The sequence below is a fragment of the Choloepus didactylus genome, chromosome 17, assembly GCF_015220235.1.
Source record: "Choloepus didactylus isolate mChoDid1 chromosome 17, mChoDid1.pri, whole genome shotgun sequence".
Classification (NCBI taxonomy): domain Eukaryota; kingdom Metazoa; phylum Chordata; class Mammalia; order Pilosa; family Megalonychidae; genus Choloepus; species Choloepus didactylus.
Window position 1 is genome coordinate 62,778,600 of NC_051323.1, and position 25,007 is coordinate 62,803,606.

Genomic DNA, 25,007 nt, shown 5'->3' on the forward strand with positions numbered 1-25,007 from the left:
GAAATTTAGTGAAATGGACATCAAATTGCCTCCTTCTTGTTTATTTGGAAAAATAAGGACTCAACAGATCTTTAAATCAGCTACCAATAAAAATCACTATTTTAGATAACCTCTTGGGAGCAGACCTCAGTTTGAAAATAGTTTCCTGAAGCATTTATTCATTTTGTTGCAAATTCTTTCCAATAAATGTTTTGAAATAAAACTACTAGTAGCCAAATGGCTATAAAAATCAGCAAATCAGGTTTGTGCTGCTCTAGTGCAGTTACATATAATCAAATCTCAGTTAGAACTGCCATGTCTCTCTTTTTTATGCTTTTCAGAGAAAGAGGTTATTTATAAGTTAACACAAACACAAAGAAATCACAAATCCATTTCCAATAATGAGAACATATAGAGTCAGTCCAAATTTAATATCTTATACCAACAGCTAATTTTAGCATCACAGGACAGAATAGATTAATGTTAACAGTGATGAACCAAGACTTTCCAAAATACGTTAAGTCCATGACAAAACTTCACATACATATTTGAGAAATTTCCAACAGAGATGGTGGAAGAAAATAGGAAAGGGTTTCCAGGAGGCACTTAGAATGGTAGTAGTGCAGTCAGGAAAGAGGGTGGGATGGTCAGGATACATTTGAGAGTATCCAGTAGACAAGTGATAGTTGAAGATAAGATAAAACAGCAAGAAAAAGGGAATTCAGGAATGGACCCTGGAGATCCTGAGCTTTAAGGATGATGTGGGACTGTGAGCCACCTCCACTTCAGATTGTGAGGGACAGAGTCTCTTCAAAGGAAATCAGCAGTCCAATTAAGGCAAGGAGAAGGCATGTACATTTGGCTAAAGGTGTGGGGGGGTGGGGGGGGTGGGATTCCAGATGTTTTTGGTGGTGTAAGAAGGGTGATCAGCATAAGGAGACTGGCCCAGGGAAGGGGTCACTTGGAAGGGAAGTAGAGCCCGGCTACTCCAAAGGGTTTTTTCCTTGTGGAAAATGGGATTGAGGAAGACAAGTGGGAATAGAAAGGAACCCACCAGCCTCAGTGTTCCAGTCGGGATTGAGAGAGAAGCTGCTGTGGTGCCTCTGAAAGTCCCTTGCAGGGTGGCTTCATTATCATCTTACTGTCACCCTTGTCCCCAGTATGCTCTTTTTTCAACCTAGGAACCAGAATAATCCTGTTAGATCAGGGCACAACCTTACAGTGACTCCCCAAAGGCAAAGTCAATAACCTGGCAAGTCAGCAGGCGTTTGTGCTCCCACCCCTCCCCTCTCTAATTTTGTCTCTCTCTTTCTCCCCATTGCTCCCCAACTCAGTCTCTGTTCAAATGTCACCTCCTTGAGGCCTTCCCTATCATACTATTTGCAACTTCACTCCTCCCTCCCAACCACCCAATACTCCCCTCCCTTCTAGTACTTATACCTTCTAAAATACTGTCTTTTGAATTATTGTAATAATATTATTGTCTCTCTATTCTCACAGGAATGGAAATGCCAAGGGTTTTGTGTACATAATAGATGTTCAATAAATATTTGTTAATTGAGTAAATTGTGGCAGGCACATCTGTTGGGGTTAGTGGTGGGGGTAAGGGCTTCTACAGTAGATCTCCGCCCACGTTCTGTGGCTCTGTGCAGGTTGAGGGTATGTGGGTGTGATGGTTGGGTTCATGTGTCAACTTGGCCAAGTTGTCTGGTCAAGCAAACACTAGCCTAACCATTACTGCAAGGACATTTTATGGCTGGTTAATAAATCAGAAGGCTGGTTTATTAAATCATCAGTCGGTTGATTACATCTGTGACTGATTACATCTACAATCAATTAAGGGAGTATCTTCCACAATGAGGGAATCCAATCAGTTGGATTTAATTCAGTCAGTTGAAGACTTTTAAGGGAGAAGAGAAAACTTTCACTTCTGCTTCAGCCAGCCAGCTTCTCCTGGGGAGTTCCTTGAAGACCTTCATCGGAGTTGCCAGCTCATGGTCTGCCCTGCAGAATTTGGACTCTGCATCCCCACAGTTGCATGGGACACTTTATAAAATCTCCTATTTACAGATATCTCCTGTTGGTTCTGTTTATCTAGAGAACCCTGACTGATACAGTGGGTTTGTAATTTTCTTTCATTTCCCCTCTGGAGAAAACTGCTCTGCCTCCAGGCTATGTGGGAGAGGCTGGCTAGACAGCCATGTTTTGAGCTGCATGGCCCTGCTTGCCCACAGCTGGTTGGACCAGAGCAGTTGGCACACAAAGGCAGCCAGTCCTTCGGCTGACTGGTGACTGGGGTTGTGGCCTGTTTCACACAGATGAATGGCCAATCAGATTCCTTCTTTCAAGAAGCTGAATGGAAAATAATGAGCCAATTTATCAGTGAGGTGCTGTGTCTGTTCCTAGGAAAATGGAAGCCAGAAACTAAAAAGTAGTAGTTGCCACAGAGGCTACGAAGGGCTCTGTACATACTGAAGTTAAGAGAGGGAAGAAACTAAGGGTCTGCTGCTGGTCGGTAGAGAGAGGCAGATGGAGAAGGTGTGAAGAGAGAAACAGGAAAGCAGGTCTCTAATGTGTGCCTGGTTCTTGGCAGCCCTCCAGTTCTAGTTCCAGGCTGTGCTTATCTTTATAGTAAACTCCCTTTTTCTTGAAGTAACTTAAGAACTTGAGTGGGTCTGTTATGTCTTTGGCAATCAACAGAACAGATGATAACAAGTAATGTGTTACCAACTGTCATACAAGGTGGTGTTTTCTGTGCTAGTAAACAGTTGTGTAGGAGAACTCTTTTGGAATAGTGAGAATTAGATGAAAGCTGCCTACTGAGTTATGCTAATGCCCTTCTAGGCAGGCACACTTGTTCTTTTGCATTTATATTCTGTGTCACCCTACATAGTCATATTTTACAACTGCATTTTATGGGAGAGATGCTATAGGATAGTGATTGTTTTAGTTTGCCAGGGCTGCTATAACGAGTACCATACAATGGGTTGGCTTAAACAATAGGAATGTATTATCTGATGGTTTTGGCGGCTAGAGGTCCAAAATCAAGGTCTGTTGAAGGCCACTCTTTCCCTTGGAATCTGTAGTGTTCTGGTGTAGGCTTGCCCCAGTCCATGGGGTTCCTTGGCTTGTATCTCTGCCTCCATCTGATGGCTTTTCCTTCTGGCTTCTACTTCTCCTGCTCAGTCATCTGTGTCCTGTCTAGATTTCCTCTTTTTTTTTTTTTCCAATCTTCATTTTATTGAGATACATCCACCCATCACGCAGCCATACAAAACAAATCGCACACTCGACTGTTCACAGCACCACCACATAGCCGTACACCCACCACCCAATAGATTTCCTCTTTATGAGGACTCCAGTCATATGAATTAGAGGCCACCCTGATTTGACTTTGCCTCATCCCTTCTCTTTGAAGATACTTTTCAAAAATGGGTTTACATCTACACCCTGACTCACATTGACATATTCTAAGATAAAATTTACAAATGGGTTCACACCTATAGGACTTGGGTTAGGGCTTGAACATGTCTTTGGGGGAGATATGATTCAATCCCCAACAGTGATTAGGGACACAAACTTTGGAGTTTAACTCCTATCTTTTCCACACGCTAGCTGAGTAAACTTGAGAAAATTATTTAACCTCTTGGTGCCTCAGGTTCCTCATCTGTTAAATTAAAGTAACTAATACTTTCCTCTTAGTGTTACAGTGAGAATTAAATAAACACGAGTGTTTAGACCAGTGCCTGGGACATAGTAAATGCTCAATAAGTATTAGCTAAGATTATTATATCAGTTATTTACTTGTCCTGTCTCTGCAGTTGAAATAAAACTCCTAGATCCAATGGTTAACCATAGACTAGGGCCAAGAAAATAGTAATAAATGCTCAAAGTTTGTGGTTATTTAGATTCAGTGGTGTGATTTTAGCAAGTGTAGAGGATGAAACCGATTATTCAGGGACATGGGAGAATGGGGTCCAAGGGGGTGTGTTCAGCCAGAGATGGGGAGGATGAAACACTGCTTCAGCACAGGGAGGTAATACATAGCACAGCCCACAGGAGGAAGAATCATGCCACACAAATGCTAACAGTGCTTCCATTGAGATGATTATGATCAACTGAATTAGTGAGACAGTGATGGGAAAAGAGTTTTGGAAGAAATGCTTGGCATGAAACATGAAATTCAGGATAGTGATTTCCTTAGTTGGGAGGAGGGTTCACAAAGGGGATTTAGTTTATGTGGGCAGTGTTTTATTATCAGCTGGAAAAGGAGACTGTCATGGGTTGAACTGTGTCCTTCAAAAAGATATGTTCAACTCCTAACCCCTAGTCCTGTGAGTGTGATTTTATTTGGAAATAGGGTCTTTGAAGATGTGATTAGTTAAGATGAGGCCAAACTGCAGTAGGATGGGCCCAAATCCAGTATGACTGGGGTGGTGGCTTGGAGTTATGTACCTTAGAGAGGCAAGTTCTTAACCTTAATCCATTCCTGTGAACCCATTGTAAATAGGACCTTTTGATGAAGATTACTTCAGTTAAGGTGTGGCCCGACTGAATCAGGGTGGGCTTTAATCCTAATACTGGAGGCCTAATAAAGAAGACTACAGAGAGAGAAGCCATGGGGAGCAGCCCAAAGCTGGCAGTCAGTGGAACCTGAAGAGAAAGGAGAAGACACTGCCATGTACAGAAAAGCCAAGGAGCCCCAAAGATTGCTGGCCAGACAGAAGATATCACCCCGGGAGGAAGCAAGGTTTCTAGCCTCTGACACCATGAGCCAATTAATTCTGGTTACACTAACCCATTAGTGGTATTTGTTTTAGCAGCCAAGAAACTAAAACAACTGGTAGCCTTATAAGAAGAGGAAATTTGGACACAGTGAGACACAGACACAGGGAAGAATGCCATGTGATGGTGAGGCAGAGCTTGAAGTGCTGTAACTGCAAGCCAAGGAACACCAAAGATTGTTGGGAAACCGCCAGAAGCTAGGAATAGGCAAGGAAGGATTCTCCCCTCCAGACTTCCAAGGGAACATGGCCATACCGACACCCTGATTTCAAACTTCTAGCCTCCAGAACTGTCAGACAATAAATTTCTGTTGTTTTGAGCCACCTAGTTGTGGTACTTTGTTACAGCAGCCCTGGGAAACTAAGACAGGGGATACATGGGTATTCATTGTATTATTCTCTTTTTTAATCACATATTTATTTTTTACTTTGAAACCATCTCAAACTAACTAAAAAGTTTCAGGTACAGCACAAATAACTTGTTCTACTTAAAAAACATTTGAAAGTGGCTGAAAATGACACCTAATCACTCCTGAATTCTCCGTGTGTATTTCCTACAAAGACGGATATTCTACTATATAGTCAGAATACAACTATCAAATCAGAACATTCTCATTTAATGAGGCCAGCATAACCCCAATACTAAAATCTGACAAAGAGGTTACAAATAAATAAATAAATAAATAAATACCAATATCCCTTATGAATATGGATACAAATATCCTTGGCAAAATATTGAAAATCAAATCCAACAATATAAAAAAAGAATATACAGCATGATGAAGTAAGGTGTCTCCCAGAAATGCAAGATTGGTTAAACATTTGGAATTCAATCAATATAATTCACAATATTAACAGAATATAGTAGATTAGCAATATGATCATTTTAATAGGTGCAGAGAAAGCATTTGACAAAATCTAATACTTATTTATGATAAAATCTCCCAGCAAACTATGAAGTACGGTGTTCCGGTTTGCTAGAGCTGCTGTTATGCAAAATACCAGAAATGGATTGGCTTTTATAAAGGGGATTTATTCAGTTACAGATTTACAGTTCTAAGGCCATAGAAGTGTCCAGACTAAGGCATCAACAAGATGATACCTACACTGAAGGATGGCTGATGGTATCTGGAACACCTGTGTTAGCTGGGAAGTCATGTGGCTGGCATCTGCTGATCCTGGGTTGTATTTCAGCTCCTCCCTCTCAGCTGCTGTGTGTCCTTGCTTCTTTCTCCCATGGCATTTCTCTCTGAGCACCTGGGGGGGTCCTGTCTTAGCTTCGCCGGGGCAAACTCTGGGCTTCATCTCTTAGCTTAGCATCTCCAAATGTCCTTCTGTTCACATCTCCAAGCATCTCTAAGCATCAGCAAGCATCTGGGTCTGTGTCAGCTCTTAGCTTCTCTCTTAGATACTCCAGTGAATTAATCAAGACCACCCAGAATGGGCAGGGTTCACACCTCCATGGAAATAATTCAGTCAGAGTTCTCACTCACAGTTGAGTGGGTCACATTTCCATGGAAACATTGAATCAAAAGTTTCCACCCAACAAGACTGGATTAAAAGATCCGGGGTTTTGTTGGGGACATAATATATCCAAACTGGCACATGAAGACTTTCTTCAAGGTAATAAAGGGCATCTACAAAACCTTGTAGCTAATATCATACATAAAGGTGAAAGACTGAATTGTTTCCCTCTGAGACTGGGAACAGGCCAAGGATGTCCACTTTTATCACTTCTTTTCAATATTGTACTGGACGTTCTAGCCATTGCATTAAGGCAAGAAAAATAATTGAGGTATAAAAATTGAAAAGAAAGAAAGAAAACGGTCCCTGTTTGCAGATTATGTGATTTTTTACATAGAAAACACCAGGGAGTATACAAAACAACTACCAGAATGAATAAATGATTTTAGCAAGGTCACAGGTTAATATACAAAGGGCAATGGTATTCTTATATATTAGCAGCAAACTGGAAGAAGTTAAAAAGAAATCCCACTTATAGTAGCACTAAACAAGACTTAGGAATAAAATCTAACAAATGACTTCAGGACCTCTACACTGGAAACTATAAAATATTACTGAGAGAAATTGAAAGAGACCCAAGTGAATGGAAAGCTATACGATGTTCATGGATTGAAGACTCAAATTTGTTATGATGTCCATTCTCCCTAAATTGATCTGTAGGTTCAATGCAATCCAATCAAAATTCCAATAGGCTTTTTTTTTTGTAGGAATTGACCAGCCAATTGTAAAATTTATATGGAAATACAAGGACCTAGATGAGCCAAAGCAATTTTTAAAAACAATATTAGCAGTAATGAAAAACACCTGCATCCTCCTTAAGAGCAGTTTCCTTTTCTTCATCTTCTCTCCCCACCCCCTGCCACTTCAACACTTCTCTAGAGTCAGGCTCTCTACTTTTCCCTTTTCCAGATAGGTTAGTTAAAAAATGATCTTCTGTCTAGAAGTCCTGGAGGGAAAGCCCTGGAGAGCCTAGCATTATGCCTGGCATATCCCAGGTACTCAATAAAGGTTTGTCAAATTGAACTGGGAAATTAGGAAAGAGGGAAATATCTGTCGAATAAACCAAATCCCTCAAATCAGTACTGGCTACTAGTGGGGTGACAGTGCCTGTATCATTCTCATAAGCAAAAGAAAATAGATGAGTATGCATGTGTGTATGTCCGAACTGTCAAAGGCATTCACATTTGTAGATAGCCTCTATAGATAGGATGGAAAAAGTATGGCATTTACAGTCAAATTAACCTCGTTTGAATCCTGGCTCTGACACTTAGCACATGTGATCTTGGATGTGTTTCTTAACACTTTCTAAGTTCTGGTTTCTCCTCTAGTAATGTAGGAATAATTATCTCTAATTGCAGGGTTGTTCTAAGGTTTAGATGAGCTGCTATGTAAGAGGCATCTGTACAAAATAACCATTCAATAAATAGTAGCTATTTTTTTTTTATCTGCCTCCCACCCAAATTACCTTCCTAGGTTCGCATTGGCCAAATGGGGACTGTAGCCTTCTTTTGTTTCATGGCTGAACTACAAAATAGAACAAGTCAGCTGTGAACTATTTAAGGTCTGGCTCAGTTCTTTGATTCTCAAATATTTTGAATTCACTACAGATTTGTTGCTTATTGTGGTTTGCAATTATTGAGGATATCTAGAAAAATAAAAGCCATATAACATGCATGTTGCTTTTAATTTTAATCAGCAATAACATTAATAGCTAGCATTTACTTAATATTTCCTATGGGCCAGATATTGGGTGAAGTTCTTTTCAGGAATGTATCATTTGATCGCACAACAACCTTTTAGATTCAGTATTTTTATTATTCCTGATTTTACTGTGATAATACTAAGGGTCAGAGTGGTTAGTTACCCTGTCCAAGACTGCACAGCTTAGATTTGTTCAACTCCAAAAACTGTATTGATAATGTGGTGGTTTGGAGCTAGGTATCCCAAAGACGTGTTCTTTGACTAGGTCCATTCCTGTGGGTGTGAATTCTTGTAAATGGGACCTTGGGATGAGGTTACTTCAGTTAAGTTGTGGCCCAGCTGAGTCAGGATAGGTCTTAATCCAATTACTGAATGTCTTATAGGGAAGGGCACAGAAAGAGAGAAAGCCAGAGGAAGCAGCCACAAGACAGTGGAATCCTGAAGTGAAAGGAGAAGCCAAGAGAGGTCACCATGTGCATTGACATGTGACAGAAAAGCCAAGGACCAAGGATTGCTGTCAGTCAGCCCCAGAATACCGCCGCCTTCTGGGAGAAAGCATTGCCTTGATGATGCCTGAAGTTTGGACTTCTCTTAGCCTCAAACTGTGAGCAAATCATTTCCCATTGTTTAAGCCAACCCATTGCATGTTGGCTTCAGTGGCCAGGAAACTAAAACAGACAATAAGTCACCTCTTGTTAAATTTGGAAAGTGTGGGTGTAGATACATTTTGTTTTCTTGGGTTTTTCTCCCCTTTACCTCCTCCATCGATTATCAGTTTCATTAATAAATGGATGAGCAGAGGCTACTATTAGTAAGTGAAAAGATTTTTCTAGAGATTGTTACACTTACCTTTTTTACCAGAAGACCTGCTGTTTTTATATAAATGCATCCATTGTGTGCTGCACAAAATTTAATATCCCTTTGGAGCTCATTTCCAACATGACTCTGTTTTCAGGTTACACGACTTCTTTTCCTTTGTCATAACTGAAAACAACCTGTATTGTTTAGCATGCGCTTAAAGTAATACTAACCAAGAATGGACACTGATTTATATGAAGCAAGGAGCTTGGATAGTCTCTGGTTTACTTGGCTACACTAAACTATCTGTTTAGAGCTTTAAATGTAAATGGAAAATAAGTTAACAAATTGGAAAATAAGTTCTCAATCTGGGTTTTGCAGATGATGTTTCTGGAGATATTATAGGTGAGTCACAACAAAATGATTCTGTGGCTTAATAAATTTGGGCAGCACCAGATTATCCAGAGATACGTTTCTTTTCTGTGGGGCTTTTCAGACTGTTAATGTGCCAGGTGGGGGCAGAATCTCCAGAAGGGGCCCAGTGAGTGCAGCATTTCCTAAACTTTTGACCCCTAAACCATTCCTCTCCTCCCATGGCCAACACCTTCAACATCTCCACTCTGGGAAATGCTGCCTTTGTTAATTACTCCTCCTTTTCGGGAACAACAGGAGTTGATTCTTTCAAAAGCATTCTTATTTGTCTCCAAAACCCGGGGCCTTAATTAGAGTCTGTTTTTGCAGGTAAGAATCCACAAGGTCATTGACTTTCTTTGTGACTTTCAAACACTTTTCTACTCAGCATTTTAAAACTTCTTTCCACAGTGACTGTGATACTGATTTATCTTCTGTTTGTGTTCTTTTCTTAAGGTAGTACATGCATAAAGAGGAGTATATATAAAAATAAGTTTCCTTCCACCCCTAATCCTCCAGTCCTCCAGTTCTCTCTCAAAAGCCAGCACTGTTTTCAGGTTCTTGAATATATTTCCACACGTATTCTGTTTGTATACAAGTATTTGTGTACACATCTCCCCTTAATTTTTTTTTAAACAAATTCGTAGATAGCATACTTTATACACTGTTCAGCACCTTGTTTTTTTCAGTTAGCCTCATAGTTTTGGTTCCTTATCAACATATATTTTTCACATGCTCATTCTTTTTCATGGCTGCAATGTACTCTATATTCCATTGTGTGGGTGGACTGTGTAGTGATTTGAAGCTGTATGTACCCCAGAAAAACATGTTCTTAAATTGAATCCATTCCTGTGTGAATCCATTGTAAGTAGGACCTTTTGATGAGGTTACTTCAGTTAAGGTGTGGCCAAGCCCAATCACAATGAGTCTTAATCCTATTATTGGAGTCCTTTATAAGTAGGATGAAATTCATACACAGGGAGAGAAAGCCACAGAAGCAAGAAACTGAAATTCAGTGGAACCCAGAAGAGAACAGATTGCCCAGGAAAGACTGCCATGTGCATTGCCATGTGACAAAGGAGCCAAGGACCAAGGATCACCAACAGCCAACCCCAGAACCAGTCTTTGGGAAGAAAGCATCACCTTGATGAAGCCTTGATTTGGACTTTTTTCCAGCCTCAAACTGTGAATGAATAAATTCCCATTGTTTAACCCAATCCATTTCATGGTGTTTGCTTGAGCAGCCTAGGAAACTAGAACTGACCATAATTTACTTAACCAGATCCTACTGATGGACATTTAAGTCTTTTTTCCATCTTTTCTGACAACAAACAATGTGGTCATGGGTTGCCCTGTGTTTATATATCTATGACCACATATGCAAAATACAGGTAGGATAAATAATTAGAAGTAGAATCTTTGGGTGAAAGGGTATTTACAGTTAAATTTGTTACATGTGGTCAAATTGCCCTCCAAAGAGTTTATACCAATTTATGGTCTCACAACATTTGAGACAGCCTCTTTCACCAACCCTTATCAACATCGCCTATTATCTAATTGTTTGATCTTTGTCAATTTAATAAGTGAAAAACAGTATCTTTACTTATACTACAAGTGAGGTCAAGCACCCTGCCATTTGTTTAGAAAGCCATTTGGTTCTTTTTCTGTGACTTCTCTGTTTATGTCCTTTGTCTGTTTAATTCTTGGGTTGTGGAGTTTTTTCTGAAGTAGCTTTATATGTTGAAGCATTTGACACTCTGTTATATGTATTTCAAAATATTTTCCCCACTCTCTTTACCTGTCCAGCCCTGTAGAGACAAACTCAAGGGGCATTAATGTTGTCAAATGACAGTGGATACTTGAAATGCAAGCAGGTCAAGGGGCAATTACTGCCTTTCTTCAAAGGGAAACGAGAAGCCAGCTTTGCCTCTGTTTTCTCTCAGAGTTTGCCTGCATGAAGGATGACCTGGTGGGCCATTTGCTTTACTGCCTACTAATTTAATGGATAAACATATTACAGATGCCCACATTGATGGCACAAAGTAGCCACATGAAAGAGCTCTCGATGGCCAAAGTTGGAACAAATTGAGCAACCAAACAAATAAAATAGTATTGGATTATAACCAAGAGTATAAAATAAACATTCATGAGCCCATACTTTTTATAAATGAGTGGATAAATAAATAAATGTGGATAAAGAGGCACATCTCCGATGCAGAAGAATTCTAGATAATTTCTGTAGATACTCCATCTAAGGATGAAGGGAGAGCAAAACTCCCCACTCCTAGGTGTGGGCTGCATATACTGACTTCCTTCTAAAAAGTACAGGGTGGAAAGGGGGGCAAAGAATAATTTTACAGAGGGGAAAGCCGACAACCACTACCTAGCCCATGAGCAAGGTCAACACCCACAGTCATAATCATGTTGATAGTGCGTATCCTTGATATGATGTGATGAAAATGGCACTTTACCTGTGTGACCTTCTTCCCCAACACCCATGTCCCCCAGTCTAATCATGAGAAAAACATCAGGTAAATCTCAGTTGAGGGACAATCTACAAAACACCTGGTCAGCACTCCTCAGAATGCTCGAGGCCGTCAAAAACAAGGGAAGGCTAAGAAACTGCCACAGCCAAGAGGAGCCCCAGGAGACACGTTGACCAAATGCCATGTGCTATCTGAATGGGATCCTGGAACAGAAAAAGGTCATTAGATCAACACTAAGGAAATCTGAATGAAGTATTGACTTTAGTTAAAAACAATGTATCCACATTGGTTCCCTAGTTGTATCAAATGGACCATACTAATGTAAGATCTTAATAGGGAAAACTGGATGCATGTTCTCTAGAACATGTTCTCCAGATTGAGCCCAAATCTTCTGATAACTCCCACTTACTGATACTTGCTCCTGTTCTTTTGAACCATCATGGGTTAAGTCTAATCCGTTTCTCATTAGAAAATTGAAGAGGTACCTTTTTCCACCCAGACCTTTACTAATTTTCTCCATTGCTCTTCCACCTGCACTGTCCTCTTTGCTATTCCTTGAACATACCAGACCCCTCCCCACCTTCTGGCCTTTGCATTATCTGGAACTATCACCCCCCAGATATCCACATGGCTAACTCTCTTGTCTCCTCATCTTCGTTCCGATGTGTCTTTCTCAAAGAGGCCCGACCACCTTATATAAAATGGCACTCCTTCCCCTTTATCTTGCTCTGTTCCCCTCTTAGCATTTTTCGCCTTCTAATATTTAACTTACTATGTTTGTTGCATGTTATCTGTCTCCCCCTACCAAAATGTTAAGTTTCATGAGAGGGCTGGATTTTGTCTGTGCTATTCTCTGCTGGATACCCAGACCTAGAACCTCAATTTCTCTGTAAATCTAAAACTGTTCTAAAAAATAAAGTCTATTGAAAATGTTACAGATGGTTGTCTTTCTCTTAGGCAAAACCAGGTGAAAATCGCAAATTGTAGTGTGACCTGTAAAAGAGTGCTTTTTTTTTTTTTTAAGTGTTATCAGTCATGGTTTAATCTAGTCTTATCTTCAGACTTGACAAGAACAATTCTTTCTCTCTTGGCTCTGGATTCTTATCCTGGAGATGGACCCCAGCTCTGCTTTGGCAGGCAAACCTGATATCTGAAGCCCCTCTGGGATTTGTCTTCTGCTTTCCAGCCATTCATCTGCCTATGTATCAGACAAACTTCCCCTTGCTTGGATATTCTAACTCATTAAACAGCTAACCTTAGTTAGCTTGACTTTTGAGTATCTTCACCAGGGATGAAAATCTACATTATTTTCACTTCTTGACATCTTCTCTCTCGATATGGCTAAAGCAGTGAGGCTGAGAGTGATATATAAAGCCAATTGTCTACTCCTTCCTGCAGCCTTCTCCTGACTAATTTTTCTTCAATCCAAAGGTTTCTTGGCCATTTTCTTGGAACATTTTAAGGAAAAAGAAAACAGAACTTGCTTCTTTTTATGCTCTCTTGAAAATGGGGAAAAATTTACTCTTTTTAATATGGCATTCTCTGACAAGTGGTTCTCAGCAATGACTATACCTTAGTATTTACCTGGGGAGCTTTTAGAAATATTGATTCTCAAGACTCACCCCAGATCAATTAAATCAGGTATAGTTTTCTTTATATTTATTCTGCTTGGAATTTGTTGAGTTTTTTAATCTATGGATTGACATCTTTCATCAGTTTTATACAATTCTCATCCATGACTTCCTCAAATATTGGTCCTTCCCCATTCTCCTCTCTCCATCTAGGATTGCACTTATACATCTGTTAGATCATTTGACTATGTTTCACATGTCTTTTATGCTCTGTTGTGTTTTTTCCTTTGCGTATTTTGTTTTGAATATTTAAAAATTTACCTGTCTTTGAGTTCATTAATCCTGGCTTTTGACTTGTCAGTCTAATATTAAACCTATCCAATACATTCTTAATTTCAGATATCTTACATTTTCAGTTCTAGAGTATCCTTTGCTTCTTTTTTATCAATTTTAATTCATTTTTGAAGTGCTCCATATTTTCATCATTTGTGCATCTTTTCCTTTATTTTCTTTAACATAGGAATGGCAGTTATTTTAGAGATCTTATGCTAATTCCAATCTCTAGGTCATCTCTGTGTTTTCTTCAAGTGGATGTTTTTTCCCTTCTTGATTATCAGCTATTTTTTATTTCTCTCATGTCTTATAATTTTTAATTTTATGTTGGGTACTGTATACAAGGACAGTAGAGAATGAAGTTTATATTACTTTGATCCATAGAGTTAGAATATCCTTGATTTGGCATTCTGGGTCAGATCAGTTCTTTCTGGTATCCTGTCTCTAGAAGCAGGGCCAGCATGAGGAGGAGGCCTGCAAGTCTCCACCTCATCACCCTCAAAACCTCAGAGGATTCAGGATACTCTTGATTCACTGGAGCAACCCACTAAGGGTCAGTGGTTCCTCCAGGAATCCAAAATTAAGCCTAATCCCTGTTTCTCATTAGGAAATTGAAGAGGTTCCTTTTCCACTCAGACCTCTACTGTTTGGGAAGGCATTTACATTTCCTGCCAGCAGCACCCCACTTGAAATTTTAAGAGACAATTATTAGGAGTGATTCCAGAGTGCCCCCAGAGCTTGGGGAAATGGAACTTTCTTTCCTTAGTCTGATCAAGGCTGCCAGGTCCACCTTCCTGGTCAGAAGGGAGTTCCTGTGATTGGGGCTGGGGCCCCAGGGGCTTCCCCTCAGGGGCTCTGACTCCTCACCGTGCTGCCCTGACTCTCTCTTCCAGTCTCTCCAAAAGCCAGGGAAGAACTAGGAGGAGAGAGTCAATCGAACGCAAAAGCTTTGCCTCCCTTTGCCCAATAGATTTGCCTATGAATGCTATGTATTGTCTGAATGCTTATGAATTGTATTATTTAGAAAAAAGAGGGGTGCAAATAATGTAGATGATCATCTTCTCATACAGCTGTTTCCAAAATGTGGGAAAGCTCCTTTTCAAGCATGGTAGTATTTAAATCAGTGACTCCATCATTTAGTTTCACAGCCCATCTTTTTCCTCTTTAAATTTGATACTTCCCTCCCTCCCTTCAACCTCCCTTACCTGCTAGCTAAAGGGCTGGGAGTTCAGATCCTTTTTATGTTAAGAATTTTGTGACACCCTTTCGGTGTGGGTGTGGTAAACTCAGAGTTGGGAATTTTTGCCAGAGGCTAAGCTTTTGTCCCCTAAATTTCTTCCTGCTCTGTCTCTTCTCTGTGCTGCTGAAGCTGTTGTGTGACCCCACAGGGGTTTGGGGTGGCTGGCGACGTGTCCCCTGTGCAGCAGCCCACTTCTAGGACCCTCACGGGTCCTCCCTTCCTGGGTTCTGTGGATCTGCCGCCTGGGGGAGATGTTAGAAAAGGACAGCCATCGTTTTGCAATCTCCACGTCAGCTTTCAGTAAAAACAAACCCTTCATAAACGGACTTTTTCCCACAAGAAAACAAACAGCCCTAAAGAGCAGCCAGCTGGCTTTGTTTCTACTGGGTGCTGCCTGGCCTCCCTTAGACTGGATTCTTTCCCCCAGGTTCTGGTGGCCACAGAAGCCTGACTCTGTCCAACCCCTCTCGCTGCTGTTGGGAGTGGACACAGTGCACCGTGGCTGGCCCTGTGCTGAGAGCTTTTCCTGCCTTGTCTTTTCAACAACTCTAGGAGCCTGGGTCCCAGAGAAAGGAAAATAAAGCCTAGAGAGGTTAAGTAATTTACCCTAAGTCATCCAGCAGAAGGGGACAGAGCAGGAATTCAAACTGAAGACTGTCTATCCCCAAAGCCCATGTTCTTAACCACTTCGCTCTGTACCTTTAATATTTACAATTGAAACTAAACCCCCCAACATTTCAGAGAAACAAGCTGAGATATTTGATTTTGAGTGTAAATCAGCAGATCAGAATGTTCTGGTGTCCTCCCCTTTATACATTCAACCAACAAGTATAAGTTAAACTGGACAATCGTGAAGAGCTGGGCAACTCTGAGTGGCCCCAGCTGAGGGAAGAAAATGCAACAAGAAGCCAGGCTCAAAGTAAATATTTAGATACACAAAGTACAGGCTGGGTGCTGGGGGCGCTTGGACAAGGGCAGGGCGGGAGGGGGCTTCTGTGTGGTCGGCTGTTCCTTCTAAGGCCCACCCACTCCCTGTAAGCCTCTGGCCAGATTTCCACCCTTCTCAGCATTCCCATGTCTGGTCCCACGTCCATTTTTATGTGTCCTTTTCCATGACCTGTGTCAAACAAACTCCTATTTGTTCAGCAGATTAGAGAGGAAGAATATTTTTAGATTTTAACCAAAATCCAGCTGGGAACAAACACGAAGAAAACTGGAAGCCAATCAGAGGAAGCAGATGATAGCTAACAGATTAAGCTTAATGACTTTAAACACTGAGGTATGATAAAGAGTAAGATGATACATGCACAGGGTAAAATGCACAATACTTAAGTGCACAGATTGATGAATTTTTCCATATGTTTATACCCAGATAAGCACCACCCAGACCAAGTTATAGAATATTTTCATTATCCCAGAAAGTTTCCTTATGCTCCTCTCAAGTCAATACCCCTCTTTCCCAGGAGCAATCACTGTTCTGTCACCATAGATTCATTTTGCTTATTCCTGAACCTCATATAAATAGAACTACATGTGCTTGTCTGTGTCCGGCTGCTTTGGTTCAATATGTTAGTGGGGGTCTCATCTATGCTGTGTGTGTATCACTACCTTGTTCTTTTTGATTACTGGGTAGGATTCCATTGTATGAATAGACCTCACTTTTTTACCCCGTTCTTCTGACGATGGACATTGGAGTTGTACCCAGCTGTGGGCTCTCACGAATAAGGCTGCAATGAGAATTTGTGCACAAGTCTTTGCATGGGGTATAGACTCATTTCTCTTGGTTCTACACTAGGAGTGAAATGACAGAGGAGAAAACTACTAACTTGATGTTACGTTCATTGCAGACAATATTGTGATCTCTTCTTGGTGGCCACCCTTTTCTCTGGGAGCTCTTTCCCAGCTCAGTAGGATGGCATCCAGGTTAGAAAACAAACAAACAAACGAGCAAACAAACAACCTGTCCTCAGAGAAAATTCTGATGTCTCTCATAGCCTGCGGAGATTTAGCTCCATGTACTCTCTCTTCCAGAGTCACCTGCCTACATAGATATTTCTCATTGTGAAAGAAAAGAGCGTTTTAATTCCCTGTTCAGACAGTCCTCCATATTAATGAGCAATGGAAGAAGACTTGCAGGTGGTAGTAATTTGGTTCTTTTTGGAGACTTGGCATATGCACTGGGTCAGTTTTGCCTGTACTGAGCTGATTTGAGTCCCATAGAGAAAAAATTCTGTAGTTTACTCAAATTCCTCAAACACGTGGACCTGAGCTGTATTTTCATGACCTATCATAAACCATTTTCCCATTCTAACTTATCTGCTGCATGTTTTGAGGATTGCAGTGACTTCTCGATAATCCTTCTTGTTGTTTCCTTTAGCCTGTCCAGCCAGGAGAAGCCATCAGGAAGAAGGAAGTGGTGCTCCCAGGCCTTGCCTCTCACATAAAGCCAGATGTCTCCATGTGACCCGGTGTCCCCGGGAGCTTCCCTCTGGATTTCATTATGCTAGTGTCACTGTCCATATTGCTCTTTTACGAGCTATTCCATCCTGTGCTTTTATCCTGTACCTTCCTCTCTCGTAGCCCTTGACCTTTGCCTTCTCAAAGACATAAAGCTCTTTTGTAGTTCACTCTATGCTCTGAATTCCATTTGCTTTAGCTCACGCGACAGGCGAAGGAGGACAGACCCTGAGGATGGAATTGCCTGGCCAGTGGTAGGGTGACCCAGGCCACCCCAAGCCTCTGCCCTTCCCTAGGGACCGTTAGGCATGGACACAGTTCACTGGAGCTGTCACTTAGCCAAAGTCAGCTTGGAGGCTGTGGCTGATCCAATCGGATTCAAGGCTTATTGGCGTCTTTCTCCCTTGTTCAATAAAGCTGAGATCTAGTGGGGAGCAAGTCAGAGGGGAATTTGTCATGCTGGGTTTCTGTTGGCAGATAGGGCAGCCAAGTTAAAAATAAAATGATATTTAATTAATTCCATATACCCTTTAGACAGAGTTATATCATTTGCCCCTTGCTTTGCAATCCAGAAAAAGCCAAAGTTATCCAGGCTAAGGCTCCTGAGTATCTGAGATAAAATAGAAAAAGGAAGACAGTTTTACCAGTTTTATGATAGAGATGCTCCACTCACATTTGCTTGTCTGCTTGCTTCCTTGCTTCATCTTCCTTCCTTCCTCCTTTTCTTTCTTCCTTCCACTGAAACAAGTTTTATCAACTGGTTACTGGGCATTTAGCAAAGCAGACAGATCTATGATTGAATCCACTGGTTAGTAAAATACAAACTCCTAGGCTCCTCCAAATCTTTATTATTAGAGTTGCATAAATATGGTCATATCCATTGTTAACATGCAATTCTTCTTCCTTCTTTTCCTTTTTTATTGGATCCCTTTCTCTTTCTTTTTCCTCTACCATGCCATCCCCCAACCCTCCACCCTTCAAGGTAACTCACATTAACAATCCAGTATGTGTCCTTTTAAACATGTTCTTACCTTCCTTTACAGACATACAGATACACACAAACATTCATATATGTTGTCCCTTGTTGTTTGTTTTACAATGTGTGTATCATATTGTATACACATTTCTGCATCTTACTTTTCTCACTCAACATTAATGTGTAGAAATCCCTCCAAATCAATTTGCATAACTCTGATTCATTCTTTTGATGTTTGGGAAATGCACCATGGATTCATGGTAGGAATACACCATGGTTTATCAGCCATTCCTCTACTATAGACATCCACTTTGTTTCCTGTGTGTGTGCATGCACACGGCGTGTGTGTGTTTGTGTGCCTGTACTACAAATGACCCTACAATAAACATCCTTATATATGTGTCCTTATGTAATTGTACTTTTATTTCTATGAGATAAACTCTCATGACTGGACTGCTGGGTAGAAATGTCTATATATTTTTAATTATAACAGATATTTCCAGATTGCTTTTCAAAAAGGCTCTGACACATTGTCCTTTTGAATTATTATTGATTTTTACTAATTCCTGCAAATCTTGCCTCAGCAATCAGAAACAGCTAGGACTCAAAGAAGCTTCCTTTCAATAAACCCAGGAGGAGTGGCTTTAATTTATTCCCTGACAACAAAGCTAAGAATATCTTTTAGCAAAAAATAGGCTTTATCGGTTTCCTTGTGCTGCACCTGGACATTACCTGCCTCTGAGGTTCCTGCCAATCCCAGCCCCATGGATGTGCTGCCATTGTCCTCTAGCACTGTCTGCTGCCCTCTGCCCTAGGGGTCAAGCCCATGCATCCTCCAGCTGGGGTGAGTCATTTGTACAAGCTTTCCATTACTGCTGGCTGATAGCACTCCCTAAATGTGCTCTTTCACTGTCCAGTGGTCAGCACATTCATCCTGTCCTCATTAAGTGGCACTGGGTTACTAGAGATGGGGAGAAAGGAGGGTGAAATTAGGAGAACTGAAAGAGTATACTAGAAACCAGACCCTATGTTCCTTTCCCTACTCCTTCTAATTCCAGTAAAGTGTTTTCAGGCATAGAGGCCATGTGCGAACCGAACTAAGCCACTTCAGTCATTTACAGCTATAACGTTCTGATTGGTCTTTTTAGTGGTCTTAGGCAGAGAATATCTCCCTGCCTCCCCTCCCCTCACCCCAATTTAGGGCTTGGCCATGTGACTTTCTTTGACTAATGAATGCAGACACACATGATATGGCAGAGACTTTATGCTTGTGTGGTTTGGCTTGTCTCTTGCACACCTGTGTTTCACCACAAAAACATGGTTGTTACTCCCATTAGCCTGAGCCTGAGAATGAGACACATGGAACAGACCTGAACTCAACACAAAATTTGGAACCAAGCCTAGCCAATTCTCAGACTTATGAGCAAGACAAATAACTTCTTGTGGTAAGTCCTGAAGTTTTGGAGTGATATGTTTTGCAGCATTATTGCAGCAATAGCTGACTAATATACTGCCACTGGTTAGAGATAAGAGAAGGCTAGAGGTCCTCTTCCCCCAAACCTCAACATTGAAGATCTGCCAGACATACAAAAATTTTCAGCAAGTAGACCCCAAAACAGTCATACAGCTTGTTCTCTGAGCTCAGTGAAGTTTCATCTCTGGGTTTTAGGCACTTCAACATGTGCCTTGTATGAAAGATTCAATTGAGGTAGCTGTGACAATGTTCTGGCTGCAGAATTCAGCAAAACTTTTTCTAGGAGTTGGGCAATAAAATCCTCCTTTGATGGCTGGACACAGGACCTGATGGAATCCATAGGCTTAGGGCACCACTTTGAAGTATAGAGGTTTCATATATAGACTAAAACTGTTTAAAAGAATTGTAAATCAAATTAGAGACATCTAACAAAGGAAAATTCAAGGTGGTCATCCCATCTCAGCCATGGACATGATGATAACTGCCATTTATTGAGAACCTACTACATATATATATAGGCACTATACTAGATGCTTTATATATTTCCTCATTAATTGTCACACCATTCATTCATTCACTCAACAGATATTTGTTAAGTGCTTATTAGATGCCTGACACTATTCTAGGTGTTAGGATACATAAAAAATTAATTAAAACAAAAGCAAATTGCTGCTGTTTTCAAGTTTTTATTCTACATAAGCTTATACTCGATGGGGCTTAAATTCCTTGGAGGACATATTATCCTTATTTTACAGTGTAGAAACTGAAGTTGGAGAAATTAAGTAATTTGCTCAAGGTCACAAAGCAAGTAAGTCTATTGCATGTAAGTTTGTCTGACTCAAGCCTTTGCCCTTTTTTTTTTAACTTTTTATTTTGAAATAATTAAAGATTCACAAGAAGTTGTAAAAAAAAAAAAAAATGTACAGGGAAAGGCCCTGTGTACCCTTAACCCAGCTTCTGGATTCTCAATTCTATTCCATTGATCTACATGTCTATCCTTATGCCAGTAATATACTGTTTTGATAATTGTAGCTTTTGAGGTTGGGAAGTGTGAGTCTTCCAACTTAGTTCTTTTTTCAAGGTTGTTTTGGCTATTTTGGGCCTCTTGCATTTCCATATGGTATTTTAGGATCAGATTGTCCACAACTGTAAAAAAGGCAGCTAAGACTTTGATAGGGGTTGTGTTGAATCTGTAGATCAATTTGGGGAGTATTGCTTCTTAACATTATTAAGGCCTCCAATCCATAAACATGGAAGGTCTTTTAATTTATTTAGTTTTTCATTAATTTCCTTCAGTGATATTTTGTAGTTTTCAGTGTGCAAATCTTTCACTTCCTTTGTTACCCTAATGTAAACTATGGACTATAGTTAATAGTAAATTTATGATAATATTCTTTCATCAGTTGTAACAAGTGACGTGTACCACACTAATGCAAGTTGCTAATAATGGGGGGGGGTACATGGGAACTCTGTATTTTCTGCATATTATTCTGTAAACTTATGACTTCTCTAATAAAAAATTGGAAAAGATATTCCTAAGTATTTTATTTTTTTGCTATTGTAAATGGAATTACTTTCTTAATTTAATTTTCAGATTATTCATTGTTAATATATAGAAATACAATTTGTTTCTGTATATTGTTCTTGTATCCTGCACCCTTGCTGCACTTGTTTATTAGCTCTAATAGGTTCTTTGTGTGGATTCCATAGTGTTTTCTATATGCAAGATCATGTCATCTGCAAATAATGCTAAATTCACTATTTCCTTTCTCATCTAGAGGTCTTTTTTTTCCTTTTATTGTCTAATTTCCCTGGTTAGAACCTCCACTACAAAGTCTAACACAAGTAGTCAGAGAGGATATCTTTGTCTTAATGATCTTAGGGGAAAGCTTTCAGTCTATCAACATGTAGGATGTTATTTGTGGGGCTTTTGTAGGTGCCCTTTCTCAGGTTCAGGAAGTTCCCTTCTAGTCCAAGTTTGTTGACTTTTTGTTTTGTTATCATGAGAGGGTGTTATAAAATGCTTTTTCTGCATTGATTGAGATGATCATATGGACTTTTTCCTTTATTATATTAATATGGTATATTACATTGATTTTTGTATGTAGAAGCAATATTGCATTCCTGGAACAAGTTTCAGCGTTTAACACAGCTACAATCCTTTTTATATGTTGCAGCATTTGGTTTGCTAGTGTTTTGTTGATGATTTTGTGTCTAATCTCATAAGAGATACTGGTCTCTGGTTTTCTTTTCTTCTGATGTTTTTGTCTGGTTTTGGTAATACTGGTAATACTGGCTTCATAGAATGGTTTTGGAATTATTTCCTCTGCTTCCATTTCCTGGAAGTGTTTGTGAAGGATTGGTGTTAATTCTTCTTTGAAAGTTTGGTAGAGGGAGAACCTAAGATGGCAGCTGAGTGAGACAGGGCAAAAAAACACCTCCATGAAAAATACTAGTTAAAAGCCAGAAAGTGACCCAGAACACCAGTTTCAGCGATGCACAAGCCAGACAAGTTCTGCTAAATCCACAGGGACCGTGCCTTTGGTGAAACCAGGAGTATGTGTTCTGAAACGAGTGATTGAGCCGGCTGAAAGTCCTGCGGCCGCGCTGCAGTGTGGGGAAACCATGGAGTGGCGTTTGGAGATGTACTAGTTCTTTAAAAAAAAAAAAAACCCAGAGCAGCTGCGGATACGGCAGCGAGAACCGCTCAGTGAAGCGCTGCAGGAACGGGCTGTGCCAATGCCTCTATCTGGCGTGGAAGATAGCCCTTCCCACACCCGCTGCTAATTGTCTCGGAACCAGGAAGGCAGAGGGGAGCCAAAAGGAGAAAGAAACTGCACCCCTTGCAGCCATCTTCCTGGCGGGCTGGGGACACTCCTGGGGCCAGGGCCACAGCCCAGAGCTGCGCCAAGGGTCTCAGTGTGACAGGGAGTGTTTCCCACAGCACCACGCACATGCCACAGTATTGGCCATGGACAGTTGCCTTTAGTGTGCCCACAGCTAATTGTCCTGGAGCTGGGAAGGTGGAGCTGTGCAAAAAGGGGGAAATTAACACGACCCATTCAGCAGGCTGGGAACGCCCCTGCATGGGCCGGCGGCCCAGGACTTCCCTGGAGGGCCGGCATGCACTTGTGACATGGCACAGCCTTCCCTCAGCAGAGGTCCTGGAAGAGCACAGCTGGGAAGGGGGACCCACTCAGAAATCCCAGGGACCCTACGCCAATACCAAGGACTTCTGGGTTAGCGGCAGAGACGATCTGTGGCAAGACTGAAATGAAGGCTTAGACTCTTGCAACAGCCTTAAATCTCCGGGAACACCTGGGAGGTTTGATTATTAAAGCTGCCCTCCCTCCCTAACTGCTCAGACACACGCCCCACATTCAGGGCAGACAGCACCAACAACACACCCAAACTTACTGCACCAATTGAACCCCACAAGAATCAGACCCCCACACACCACAAAGACAAAGTTGGGGAGAACTGACTTGAGGGGAATAGGTGATTCACGGATGCCATCTGCTGGTTAGTTAGAGAAAGTGTACACCACCAAGCTGTAGATGTGACAAATTAGAGACTGGTATTTTTCATATCCTGAAAGAACCCTATCAAGTAAAGCAAATGCCAAGAGGCCAAAAACAACAGAAAATTTTAAAGCATATGATAAAACCAGACAATATGGAGAACTCAAACCCAAACACCCAAATCAAAAGATCAGAAGAGACACAGTACTTGGAGCAATTAATCAAAGAACTAAAGACAAATAATGACAACATGGCACAGGATATAAAGGACATGAAGAAGAGCATGGCACAGGATATAAAGGACATACAGAAGACCCTAGAAGAGCATAAAGAAGGAATTGCAAGAGTAAATAAAAAAATAGATGAACTTATGGAAATAAAAGAAACTGTAGACCAAATTAAAAAGATTCTGGATACTCATAGTACAAGACTATGGGAAGTTGAACAACAACTCAGCATCCTCAAGGACCACAGGATGGAAAATGAAAGAACAAAAGAAAGAATGGGGAAAAAAATCAAAAAAATTAAAATAGATCTCAGGGATATGATAGATAAAATAAAACATCCAAATTTAAGACTCATTTGTGTCCCAGAAGGGGAAGAAAAGGGTAAAGGTCTAGAAAGAGTATTCAAAGAAATTGTTGGGGAAAACTTCCCAAACCTTCTACACAATATAAATACACAAAGCATAAATGCCCAGCAAACTCCAAATAGAATAAATCCAAATAAACCCACTCCGAGACATATTCTGATCAGACTGTCAAATACTGAAGAGAAGGAGCAAGTTCTGAAAGCAGCAAGAGAAAAGCAATTCACCACATACAAAGGAAACAACATAAGACAAAGTAGTGACTACTCAGCGGCCACCATGGAGGTGAGAAGGCAGTGGCATGACATTTAAAATTCTGAGAGGGAAAAATTTCCAACCAAGAATACTTTATCCAGCAAAACTCTCCTTCAAATTTGAGGGAGAGCTTAAAATTTTCACAGACAAACAAATGCTGAGAGATTTTGCCAATAAAAGACCTGCCCTACTTCAGATACTAAAGGGAGCCTGTTCTAGTTTGCTAATGCTGTGGAATGCAAAACAGCAGAGATGGATTGGCTTTTATAAAAAGGAGGTTTATTTGGCTACACAGTTACAGTCTTAAGGCCATGAAGTGTCCAAGGTAACACATCAGTAATCAGGTACCTTCACTGGAGGATGGCCAATGGCATCCGGAAAACCTCTGTTAGCTGGGAAGGCATGTGGCTGGCGTCTGCTCCAAAGTTCTGGTTTCAAAATGGCTTTCTCCCAGGATGTTCCTCTCTAGCAAGCTTGCTCCTCTTCAAAACGTCACTCACAGCTGCACTGAATTCCTTCTCTTTGAGTCAGCTCATTTATATGGCTCCACTGATCAAGGCCCACCCTGAATGGGTGGGGCCATGTCTCCATGGGAATATCTCATCAGAGTCATCACCCACAGCTGGGTGGGGCAAATTCCAAGCAAATCTAATCAGCACCAAAACGTCTGCCCCACAAGACTACATCAAAGAATATGGCTTTTTCTGGGGGACATAATACATTCAAACCAGCACAGAGCCCTACTGTGAAAGAAACAAAGAAAGGAGAGAGAGATGTAGAGAAATTTAACAGGCATATATAGAACATTACATCCCAAATCACCAGGACACACATTCTTCTCTAGTGATCATGGATCTTTCTACAGAATAGACCATATGCTGGGACATAAAACAAGCCTCAATAAATTT

At 40.8% G+C, this 25,007-nt stretch overlaps 1 long non-coding RNA gene across 1 annotated transcript in view; it reads right to left on the reverse strand.

The window, feature by feature from the left end:
• Positions 1–1,128: 1,128 nt before the first annotated feature.
• Positions 1,129–25,007, reverse strand: part of LOC119512945 — a 33,075-nt gene continuing 9,196 nt past the window's right edge. The window contains exons 2-3 of the long non-coding RNA XR_005212489.1: positions 17,929–18,022; positions 1,129–1,156 (exon numbers count right to left, since the gene is read on the reverse strand). This is a non-coding gene — a long non-coding RNA (uncharacterized LOC119512945). The remainder of the gene's footprint in view (positions 1,157–17,928; positions 18,023–25,007) is intronic.